General features: G+C 38.8%; 1 protein-coding gene across 1 annotated transcript in view; it reads left to right on the top strand.

The window, feature by feature from the left end:
• ZNF469 (zinc finger protein 469) overlaps positions 1–13,274 on the top strand; it is a 376,655-nt gene that overhangs the window by 55,878 nt on the left and 307,503 nt on the right. Inside the window, exon 2 of the mRNA XM_072117100.1 lies at positions 12,655–12,708. The gene's annotated coding sequence lies outside the window, so the exon portion shown is untranslated. The remainder of the gene's footprint in view (positions 1–12,654; positions 12,709–13,274) is intronic.

A 13,274-nucleotide genomic window follows, 5' to 3' on the forward strand; every position in this document is an offset into this window, starting at 1 on the left:
GTGTAAAATAGGATAATGCAGAAAAATATAATATAATGAAGAGAAATAAACCTTTCAAATAATTCTAATTTTGCAATCAGTACTTCAGGACTGGGCACTAATAATCTAAAAACGGGTTTTATGAGGTCTGCATTGGTCTCTTTACTTCATACCAAACACATCACCATACATAGTACAGGGGCTGTGTTGGGTATTGTAGGTTTGTTCCATTTCTTGAATGGAACTAAGATGCATTTGATTTCAATTGACTTGATGCAAAGTACCCAAAACACTACAAGCAACTGATTAACCAGTTTAGAGTCCGACCCAAGGATAGTCAGACCCGAAATAGAAAACACCTCTAAATGCTCATACAATGGGTTACGTGATACACCATAGGTATTGAGAAAGAAGTATTGGATAAGCCAGAAGGAACAGCTTGGAGCATCAACAGCCATTTTGGTCACTTGGTGCTCCAGTAGCCCCATTTCAAGCATCCTGTTAGTAGGGAAACTCCACCAAAACTAAAATTTCCAAGCAACACACTTTTAATACTGGAGAAAATGGAGTCCCAGTAGTTCATGGATTATATTACATAGGACTATGCAAGGGGATCGAAACTGCAATCCCGATTGCTAATAATAACTAAATAAGTACTTGTTCCACAGTTACAAATAGAGATTTTACAGCTCAGTCTCCATGATTTACCATTCTACTTACCATATTTATGGCCAATAAGATGCACTTTTGAGCAAGAAAAAAATCTTGCTAAAAAGTACCTGCGTCTTATAGTCTGAAGCTCAGGAGGAACCAGCCCTGCCAACCCTTCTGTTATGTTGCACTACCAGATTAATGAAGTGCTGGAAATAGCCCTTTGAGACTTTTTGGCAGTGAACTTTTTGAGACTTTTTTTATGCCCCAAAAATCCCTGGAAAACCAATATTCAATAACCCTCAGTGTTTTTATGATGACAGGTTGCCTTTAACAAATGGAAAAGCAAAATACCTGTTCTACAGACTATGGAGCAGATATACTTACCCGGTCCATTCGCGATCCAGCAGCGTGTTCTCTGCGGTGGATTCGGGTCTTCTGGCGATTCACTAAGGCAGTTTCTCCTACGTCCACCAGGTGTCGCTGCTGCGCTAGGTGCAGGTAAGCGCGTGTCCAGCTACACTTTTTTTTTTTTAAATGCAGCGTTTTTTCCGAATCCGTCAGGTTTTCGTTCAGCCACGCCCCGATTTCCGTGGCATGCACGCCGGCACCGATGCACCACAATCCGATTGTGTGCACCAAAAAGCCGGGGCAATTCAGGGAAAATCGGCGCAAAATGGAAAAATTCGGGTAACCCACCGTAAAAACGCGGTTCGGGCCCTTAGTAAATGACCCCCTATATATTTTATAGACCAGAGTGAATACATGATAAAACTACACTCCCATGTAGAAATGATGTTTCCTAATAAAGTAATACTGCTTTAGCAGCCTGTATTCTGAGAGTGAACTGATTGCTGAGAAGGCCTGACTGAAATTAGGAAGGAAATAACAAAGTGGTATTTACAGCAAAAAAAGGGAAAAAAGGACAACAGACACAGTAAAGTCTGTGGAAATCTAATCTGTGGTGGGCTTAGAGACTATGAAGAGAAGACTGTTCCACCTGTGATTAATATTTATACAGAACAGTAGTAAGGTTTGCTGGCAGGTTTCTTTAAACTGACATTTTGGCCTAATGGAATTTTCTGTCGTTCCTCAGCATAAATAAATTAGCCAAATTTAAGGCAATGTTAATTTTGGCTGCCAAACATACTTGCTTTGGACAGACAAGAACAACCTTTCTTTTACTTAGTAATGAGTAAGAAGACTTGATATTGACATGGTTAAGACTGTTTAATAAATGAAGTCAGGATTCTCTGCTATTCAGTATTCTAGATTTGGTTCTGCTTTATACTGACTGATGAAAAGTTCCAACCAGGGAGACAAATTCCCAGAAGTGGTTAAGGGGCAATATTTCCTCTTTGGTCCCTGAGGGAAGGGATAGACAATAATATTCAGAGGATACAGACATAAACACTTTCTGTCACAGAAATGAATTACATTGAACAATTAACCTATTATGTGGCCTTACAATATTTCTTTAGTATTTGCAAATATCTTTTCATTAAATATCTTTTCATTATTGGATCCAACATGTACCCTAGCTGTTGAATAGGTCTAATGATGCAATAATAGGGATAATGGCTACTTTATTGCAAGAACACCTCTCACTGACTGAATATATTGAAAAAAACCCTCTTCTACGTGCAGTTTTCTTCGCTAGTGTGCAGATTAATGGAGACCGGCGCACAGTCTTCATGACTGCACTATTTTTTCGGGTGCACTCAGTTAAACAGGCGTGAGCCACTAGACGAGCCTAAGTCGCAAATTTAGGTGCAAATATATGAAATGTGCCAAAAAAGTCGTAAAAATAAGAGAATAAAAGAGAAAATTCTGTGATAAATGACCAACATAGAGTTAATGCTTATGACTACTTGAATTTCTCCATCATATTTCACTTAGCTTTGTGCTTTGCTCCTGGTCCAAGGCTGTTTCTTTTTCTTTTCACCAGGTTATCTTTGAATGAATTGGTCATCAGCCTATATATCTAGAATAGAATAAAACAGAAAAAAGTCCTTTGTTTTGTCCTTCATGTCTATTTAGTTTGGTTACAGAAAACTGCACTTGACAAGGACTGGGTAATGTGTGGCCTCTGAGAAGTCACGACACCATGAGCCTAATAAAGAAAACCTATAAAAAGAAGGCCAGATGAAATAAAAAGCAGACTTCAGTAAAGTTCTTCTCTGATTTATCACTAAATTCTAGCTCACCCACCTGAGAACTAAATAAGGATCTTCTCCAGACAGTTTATAGCCTAACGAACTCTATTACTATGATCAACGTTGAATGGAAATTTTTTAACATCATGCCATAATTGAAAACATCTGGACCTAATGCATTTATTTTTTTACACTACTAAACTTCAATATTGCAATTGATATTTAAAAGATTTCTTTACCTTTGTATGAACTGTCATAATTAAACCTTTGAATAAACAAGGGATAAGTTGGTATTAATGTTTGTTAATTTTGTATCATGTTGGGAAAACTAATTAAAATGTTGAAACATAAAAACAAAATTTCCTAAAACAAAGCCAACATACCTCTAGCTTGATTTATATTTTTTTTTACATGGACTGATATATGGGGACCCTATTACTAACCTGGTATATGTCAATTGGTAATGAAATTATCCTATTACCCATTTAACATAGATTAATTAAAAAAGCATTCAAATTTCTTAAAAATGAGTTGTACATAATTACTTAATGGAAGTCTACCATCAAGATCAAGCATGAAAAACCATGTGTTAGTTTTATTTGTTTAATGGCATCCTTCCTTATAAAATCAAGTATTAAAATTATGGAAATAAGTCTTAACCCCTTAACGCTCTGCGCCGTAGCTCTACGGCGCAGAGGTATAAGGGATGTATGAAGAGGGCTCACGGGCTGAGTCCTCTTCATACAGAGGTGGGGGTTTTTGCATTTTGCACAAAACCCCCACCGCTAATAACCGCGGTCGGTGCTTGCACCGATCGCGGCTATTAACCCCCTAAACGCCGCCGGCAAAGTCGCCGGCGGCGTTTAAAAGACGGCGGCGCGTGGGCGCCGCCATCTTTTTTTCGATTGCCACGCCCCCGAACGTCATCGGGGGGCGGCGATCAGTTGCCATGGTAGCCTCGTGTCTTCTTTTGACACGAGGCTATCTAGCAGCTGCATATTCGTTACAATGAGCCAGTGGCTCATTGTAATGAATGTGCTGCAAAAATGCCATATATTGCAATACAGAAGTATTGCAGTATATGGTAGCAGCGATCTGACCATCTAGGGTTAATGTACCCTAGATGGTCTAAAAGATAGTGAAAAAAAAAAGAAAAAAAAAAGTTTAAAAAATAAAAAAAATTAATAAAATATTAAAAGTTCAAATCACCCCCCTTTCCCTAGAACGGATATAAAACATAACAAACAGTAAAAATCACAGACATATTAGGTATCGCCGCATCCCAAAATGCCCGATCTATCAAAATATAAAAACGGTTGCGGTCGGCGGTGACCTCCGAGGCGGGAAATGGCGCCCAAATGTCCGAAATGCGACTTTTACACCTTTTTACATAACATAAAAAATGAAATAAAAAATGATCAAAATGTTGCACAGACCTCAAAACGGTAGCAATGAAAACGTCGCCTCATTTCGCAAAAAATGACCCCTCACACATCTCCGTGCGCCAAAGTATGAAAAAGTTATTAGCGTCAGAAGATGGCAAAAAATTTTTTTTCTTTTGTGTACACATTCGTTTAATTTTTGAAAATGTATTAAAACACAATAAAACCTATATAAATTTGGTATCACCGCGATCGCACCGAACCAAAGAATAAAGTAGGCGTGTTATTTGGAGCGAAGAGTGAAAGTCGTAAAAACTGAGCCCACAAGAACGTCACACAGGTCTGTACACGGAAAAATGAAAAAGTTATGGATTTTTGAAGTTGGAGAGCGAGAAATGAGGCAAAAAACCCTCCGTCCTTAAGGGGTTAAGGATTCCCGGGGGCATTACTAGAGCTCCTTTGGGCTATAGTCAAATATAAGAAGATTACTACAGTTACAGTGCCTGGATCTATGAGTACATGTCCCTTATTTATAATGCTTCATTTTTATGGTAGATTTCCTCTAATAAAAATAAAGGTGATTTTCACATGATAAAATCAAGTAAACATAATATTTTCTGGCTTCCATATTGGGATATAAATATACTGCTGACTGCAAGGGGCAAATGAAAATGCGCCCCCTCAATTTATGCCACTGGACACAAATAACAGTACTGCGGACTGCTGTTTGCAACCCGAGTGTCATCCACAGGTGAGCTCTGCTCACGCTCCAATGATAATTGAAAATCCGCAAAAAAATGAAATAAAACAGAATAGGACTTGCTCTATTGTTTGCGTCTGGGACAGTCAGCTCTTGCATCGGCCTTGTGCGTGAGCCAATAGAACTGAATGATGATGTGTGCTAGCTGCTAGTACACCTCCTAAATCCTACATTGTGTGCAGATAGCCTTAGACTGATGATACATCCTGTCATACCTATAATTTCTGCTGCTCACCTCAATGCCCTTCATGGCTTGGTGTTTTCAGGACACTCCATAGAGAGCCTGTCAATCCTACTATCCTAGTTTTAATCAAGTATAGAGTAATTGTAGAATACAAAATGGCTCATAAAGGATGCCTGCTATTCCCACTCATATTGTGATTTTATATGAATTTGTAAATGAATGATAACTACATTTATGCTCTTAAAGGGAACCTACCACCCCGATTCTACCTATAAAGGTAGAAGGGGTGGTAGGTGGATGAATGGGACGTGAGGATAGCCCTTTTTGGGCTAATCCTCACGTCCCGGCTATCTTTTAGAAAAGTTTATTGCGGGCATATGCAAATTTATTTATGCGGCTACTGGGGCGTGGAGTAGCCGGACATGAGGCTACTAGTCGCGGCTACTCCACGCCCCAGTAGCCACATTACTCCGCCTACCATTTAATCTTCGGCGCGCAGCTCCTCGTAGCTGCGCGCCCTCGTCCGAGTCCCCCGGCATCTGCGGCCTACTGCGCATGCGCAGTAGCTCCGGCCCCGGAGCCGCGGCTGCGCAGACAAAGGCCTGGGTTCTGCGCATGCGCAGAACGCAGGGGACTCAGACGAGGGCGCGCAGCTATGAGGAGCTGCGCGCTGAAGATTAAATGGTAGGCGGAGTAATGTGGCTACTGGGGCGTGGAGTAGCCGCGACTAGTAGCCTCATGTCCGGCTACTCCACGCCCCAGTAGCCGCATAAATAAATTTGCATATGCCCGCAATAAACTTTTCTAAAAGATAGCCGGGACGTGAGGATTAGCCCAAAAAGGGCTATCCTCACGTCCCATTCATCCACCTACCACCCCTTCTACCTTTATAGGTAGAATCGGGGTGGTAGGTTCCCTTTAAAGCAAAGTACAATGATGATCGGGAGAAATGGCAGTGTAAATTGGTTTGCTTTAAAACAAACTAGCTCCACAGCGATCAATGGAATAATGTCCATCTTTGACACACATTTTTAAAAGTGACTATATACATTTTGTACCAGGAAAGTACAGAAGGAAATCCCCAGCCAATTCCCAGTTTGAATTCCTCTCCAAAGTTAAGTGATCTTCACCTGTAATGTATATATTAACCACAACATTTCTTGTATCTATTAGTTGGTTTTTCTTGGTATATTGTATTATATTCTCAAGGATCTGTTATTAAACCCTCAAGTGATTAAAATAATTGGTTATTTTGGCTTGACTTGTCTATATTGTATGAGAATAATAACAAATATTAGAGTTGATACCACACCCAAAGGTTCATTTGAGGCTTCCAGATGAAATGTTGGTTAGGGAAACCTCATTAACAAACAAATAAATCCTACTTCCGATTTTATTTCCTTTTCACCGCAGCTCATAACATATGTGCGTGCTTTGGAATTAATTTGTCTCTATAACAAGGGTGCAGTAAAAGATTTTTTTATGTGTGAGGCGTATTTGTGGTCGTGCACTCGACCTAAGCCCGATAAAAGAGATGAATTATTGTGCCACACATACAAAATCTATGCCCACTAAGTGTTTTAATTTATTCTAAAGGTATTTCTATGATGCTGGGTCCTGGCTCTATGTGGACCAGTCAAGTTTCTCCACCAAACTCATTCAACCATGCATTTATGGGCTTCATTTTGTCCACTGCTGGAACAGAAAATGCCTTATGCAAACTGTTCACATAGGGTCGGACACATGATTCTCCTGAATGTCTTGCTTTGCTGAAGTATTGAGATTGCCATTCTTTAACACATATGATCACTTATAATAGGGCATTTAGACCAAACTTTACAAGGTTCACAATGTTCCAATGCTGGTGTAGTATTTTACATTACCTCATTTCTTATGCTTGGTGATACTAACCTTGCATGCTGCTGGTGGACCACTGAAAAGCATGAAGCTAGAAGAGCACATTGTTCATACTTCAATTATTGCCAGAACTTTGCAGTTGTTGATTCAGTGAAGTATTGGTGACTTTATGCACTATGCAGCTACCCTACTGTGGAATGTCTACAGCCGTTATTTTGCTGTGATTTTGATCAATTTGTCATAAATATTGGCTCTTTGATCAGGATCTAAGGCCATAAGAACAGCTACAATATGAGGCAGACATCAATTATTTATTCTGTAATTAGACAATCATATCATTATTTGACTGCTGGTCTGGAACTGTGCAGTTGGAAACGATTTCTTCCACCATGAAGAATAATATATGGTCTACCGGGGAAAATAAGGACCTTGTGTGAGGTCCCTAAAATGTATCATTTTTTCATTCTTACTTTATAACCTAAATAAGCAAATGATGCCTGACAAAATATTAACAGAGAGTTGAGGAACTTACTGTTCCCCTTCATCGAGGTGATTTATGTATCCTAAAGGAGGTGATTTTACAGCACATAATAATACCCTGCTGTGAACACATGTAGCAGAATCTGTAATCTATCCGATATCTTGATAATACTTTTGCATCTGCCTGATTATTTATTGTTTATGAAACACTTGGTGAGTTATAAGCCTTAGGCTGTGATCACACGTTGCATTTACAACTGCATCGCAATCAGCTTTGAGGTGGCTTTAGGTGCAGTTCTGTTAATTTAGACATGAAAGACATGAACTGAACGGGTGAATTTAATTTTGAAGGGGAAACCTGTTCCACAAATCTCATTCACTCGTTCAGTTTATGTCTTTCACCTGTTAAATTAACAAAACTTCATCTAAAACCACCTCAAAGTTGATTGTGATGCGGTTGTAACTGCAACGTGTGACCACAGCCTGAAAGTCAATCACTTAAAGCAGACAATTCACTGAGATTTCATCCAGGTGTTGTTATTTTATTTCATTTCTGTTACTATCCCATGGCTAGGTTATATTTATGTTAAATACAGTTGGGGAAGTTTATTCACTTTCTACTGAATTAATGTCACATCAGGTTTCTAAGTAGATATGATAAGACAATACCCTCTCTCCATGACATTTGCAACATGTATAATAGAAGTACAACAGATTTGGCTAAGAGCAGAATTAACAGAGGAACCACAGGAAATTTAAATTCCTCTAAATTATATGATATTTAGGAATGGTGTCTGAATTAACTTCATTTAGCCTATAATAAGTCTAGCTTATTATAGTACTGTGATCTGCACATACCTGTCTACCATCATCATTCATAGGACTGCTTCTGTTGGCCAGGCTAGAGGCTGCTACCAGGCAGACATAATCATGAACGTGATCATGGCCAGATTTCCCAAAAAGGGAAAAAACACACCCATTCACTACTATTGGAAACTTGTAAAAAGACAGTAGAAAAGCAAAGTGAAAAAAATGATCTTCCATCTTGACATTCAGATTTAATTTAATGCATATGCCCTACATATATATTGCATTGCATGTTATTAAAAATGTACCTATGTGAAGATGTTTTCCCATAAATCTAGCCATTAGAAAGAAGATAGCTGTCCTTAGATACGACCACCCTGGTGGCGGTTGCCAGACATGTTCTATAAAGACTTGGTGACCAACTTGATTCAGCATTCATTAGCACAGAATGGCTGTAAGACATGCAGTAACTCACAGCCATTTCAAATGCAAAAACAATTTGTTTCTTTGTGCAATCACTCCAGGAGCACTGGTCGTGTCCAAGGACAACAATCTAATTTCTAGGGAACAACAAGGCTACATTTATGGGAAACAATCTTCACACAGAGTTCACATTTTTTTTAAATAACATCCAATTGAATAAATGTATGTATATAGCAGATTTAATAAATTAAATGTCAATGACGAGAATACCCTTTTAAAGGAAATGTACCAATGGGAAACTAAGGCTTTCTAAGGCTACACACGATGTATTCCCGCTGAACTGTAGTACTACGGTACGGCGGGCATACATTGGCGCCTGGGAGAGGAGGAGTGGGAGAGCGGCGCTCTAGAAACTAAAGCTAAAGCTAGAACCTATGAGCAGCGGAGGCCCATAACATATGGAAGAGAACAAGAATGAAGCATAGTATAAAACAGGATAAACATATTGTTAATAGTGTACAGTGTAGATTGATGGTAACCTACAAGTTTTTCAAAAACTCAGAATGACTCACTGCGGACGTCTAACCTTATAACAAGAAAAGAAGCAGTAACTCTATCACCTTTTGGCTCAGAGATAAAATAACTCTATTGAAGAACAGACTGTGCCTATAAAATGTATGTTCATTGCAAAGTAGTCATTATTATTAGCTGTACCATTTGTAGGCTGAAAAAGATTGTCTGGAAGCCAGTTTCCGCTGATCACCACTTGCCAGACATCGTTAATGTTTTTTGTTCTAACATTTTTTAAAGATGTACAATTGATGATTGATGTGTACCGCAGTTTATGAAAAGTAAAATACCGGTCCAATGTTTAAGAAATAAACTGGGTTTCTAGACATAAGGATCCCTCCTAAATTCTCAAATAAACACCAGCCAGTCCAAAAAAGTAAAGGCAATATTCAGCCAATGTGGTATGCTATAAGGTTGATTCACATCAGAAGATTACTAAACTGCGGTCTACAAACCAAGACCACCACATAGTTCCAGGAATAAAAAGCTCCATGTAAATCTAAAAAACATATTCAAAGTACCCATGGAAGTTAATGGGGGGATTTATCATTGGGAATTTTGTCTATGTTTGGCATTGTTTTGGTGCAGTTGTGGTACAAATGCTGTTTTGCGACTTTCCATTGCGCTGAATGAACATAGGATAGTGCAAAGTCACTTTGACATAGACTCTGCATGTGTCAAATTCATTATTTGTGTAGACTAGTTTTCAGAATACGACTGAATTCATGATTCACGATTTGGAGCAAATTTCCGTTCAGGTGCAAGTGTTGGCGCAGATTTACTCCAGTCCCCACCTTGGTCTATGTTGCAACTTTTGTTGCTTTTTTTTTGCTACTTTTCATACGACTGTCGCAAACAAGTCACTCAGCAAAAAACACTGCCAGCAGATGTATCATTATCACTTTAATTAATCTGACTGCAGTAGAACTCCAAAGGCAGGCATAGAACTGTCGTAAGGTGCGACATGATAAATGTTGTGTGATAAATTCCCCCCAATTAGTCTATTAGGCAAACTGGACAGGAGCGGCAATGGTGGCCAGTTGTCATTGAACACTTCTTGCAAGTAGAACAGTCCAAATAGAATATCACAGAAGCTTGTTATTGGAAATCTTATTCAACATTTTTAGTGTTAGAGATTTTTATCTAGGGCTTAAACCGCCCTTACTTCATGTTGTAAGGTGACTTTCAAATTAACCTTAACCCTTGTCTTGGCTGCCCGGTACCTAGAGGAGAGAAAAAAACCGAGACACATCAGTCTCTTGGTGGATGTAAAAATCTTCCTCAGTTTATTAGCCTCAGCTGCATATATCAAAGACAGAAAAAGCAGCATAAGGGGGGCGTGACAAGGAGATAAAATACTGCAATGCTATTGGCCATAATGAATTTCCCAGGACATTCTCAGAAAAGGTTAACTACTTCTTCTCAGAGGCCTCGTTTATACTAATTTCCCTGAGAAGAAGACTCCAGCAAGTCAAAACATAAGATATGCTGGTGCTAGAGAAAGGATATATAACAAAAGTGAAGGACAGACTGGCTTCTCATTAAATGTCAAGGAGAATTAGCTGGCAGGCGAGCAAACAGGTTACATAAAAATGAAGTTTGAAACATGACATTAGCTGGACTGTGCTTGACCCCGGGCATGAGCCCGGCTAATACTTAAAATGCCCGCTCTTTGGTTCTCTTGCTCCAAGATGGCCACCGTAGAGGAATATATCATTAACATTAGTAAAGATGCATTAACAACCACAACTCTGCATTGGAGGTTGAGATGCAGATGTTGGCATATTTGCTGAAATTGCTGAATTTTTTCCAGTAATACAATGCATGCTCATGTAAAACCCAACAGATACAGATATATTTCTTGAGGTTCATTGAGTAACCTAAATACAGAGGGGATAATTTTAAATATATACATATTTTAAATATGTGATTTTGGCAATCTTATTATATTTGTTATTTATGGCCTTCTTCCTTCAACTTTTTAAATTATACTAACATTGCCAGAAGGGTTCTTGGGGGCATTACCTGACCCCTCCATGCTGTAGCTTCACAGGCTTCTACACTGTGCAGAAGCACTTATCCCTTCCACTGTGTGTTGAAACTTCCTCTGCTGCAGTGAGATTAAATCAGGCAGACGGAGAGGGAAAGTGCTGAGAGAGCAGGAGGGGAAGACTATGTAAAAGTCTGTGAAGCTACAGTGCAAAAGGGCTCTTGTAATATCCCTCAGTAGCTCCTCTGGTTCATTAGTATTATTTTAAAATTGATTTTAGAAGGAGGGAGGTAATTGATAATCCCTAATAACTTATATAAGAAGATTACCACATTTGTGGTGCCTGGATCTATGAGTAAGTGCCCCTGGTTTATCATGATATATTCTGACTGTAGATTTCTTTTAATAGGTGCACAGCTCCTAATACACATACATTTCTTATCACCTTGCTGGGATCTACACTGCAGCATTAATAGTTAATATAGAAGAAATCTGATGGTAGATTTTCTTTTAACTATTATTCGTCTTAATGGGCAACATTTGGCTTTATACGCTTCTGACTTCTTTGTGAGCTTATCACCATCTGCTAACAACACAAAGCGGGTCTCAAAGAGCTGAAGCCAAGCAAATAGCGTATGAATTCATAGAAAGACCATCATTTATTTACATACTAGGAATGATGTATGAGGAAAAAGGAAAATGGCTAAAAGGAGTACTAAAATGTAATTCTACTCGAATGCGAAAAGACAAACCAATTACAAATTAGTTTGTATTTGGCCTGGAAAAAGTCTACAATAAAAAACAATTTCTGGCAAGGAGAGACTTCATTTTTGGCTAGGTTTTTACATACAGGTTTTCATGCAGTTTTTGAAGCCAATACCAGTCATGGATCATAAGGGGCATATAAAGGACAGATGATACTATTCCTCTTCTTAATCCACTCCTGGTGTTGGTTTTAAAACCTGTATTAAAAACATGAATAAGTAAAACCTTTGTTCAATATGATAATTGCTGGCTGACTGGTAGATTAATCTGCTGATCATAATGATAGGTGAGTCATCAATACATTGTGTCCTTAAGCATAATACAACATCAGTCTCATAATTGGGGTCAATCTGCCTTCACATATGTTATACGGCCTTGGTCTCCGCTGGATTACAAAGTGAGGCTGAAAGTTCAAATCTATTTTCTTTCCAGAACTTGCCTTTGAAGACATAGTACTGTACATCATTTTACGAGCAGTTTATTTCATGTTCCAGAGCCAACAAAATAGAGTGATCGGGTTCGGCAGCTCCTTGTCTCTAATCTCCACATCTATTTTTAGCTGTGATAAGCCTCAATAGAGGCGAGAAGCCCTGCTAGGAGACATGAAGTTTTCTTGCTGTTATTTAACTAGTTTTTTTCTTCTGTTGTAGACATTATCACTGGATGCTTGGCTTCTCCTGCAGATCGGGACTATTCATTATCAGGTAAGGGAGCCAAAATAATCTATTCCTACCTTATAAAGATGGAGTGTTTTTCAGTTTTCTGAAATGACTCATTTCATTATCTCCAGAACCTGGCAACTGGTGAATAAAATAAGCTCAAGGCCTTAAACCTAAATTCCATGCTGGCAATTTAGCCATCCCAAACTGACTTTACTTTAAGGCCACTGTGCATCGCACAATGATGTAAATACTGCTATTTCATTTTAGATGTGCTACAACGTGTTAGAGATTTTTATCTAGGGCTTAACCGCCCTTATCATTTGAAAAGGTGACTTTCAAATTAACTCTTTTATGGCTAACTCTAAAATGGCTTCCTGGTACCAGGACGAGAACAAACCGAGACACATCAGTCTCTAGTGTATGTAGAAATCTTCTCCCAGATTATTAGTCTCAGCTGCATATATCAAAGACAGAAACATCATCATCAAAGGGGCGTGAACAGAAGATAGAATACTGTAATGCTATTGGCCATAATGAATTTTACCAGGACATTCTGTAAGACATTCTCCGAAACGGTTAATGAACCATAAACTATTTCTTCTTAGACA

This window comes from Engystomops pustulosus, chromosome 7, assembly GCF_040894005.1.
Source record: "Engystomops pustulosus chromosome 7, aEngPut4.maternal, whole genome shotgun sequence".
NCBI lineage: Eukaryota > Metazoa > Chordata > Amphibia > Anura > Leptodactylidae > Engystomops > Engystomops pustulosus.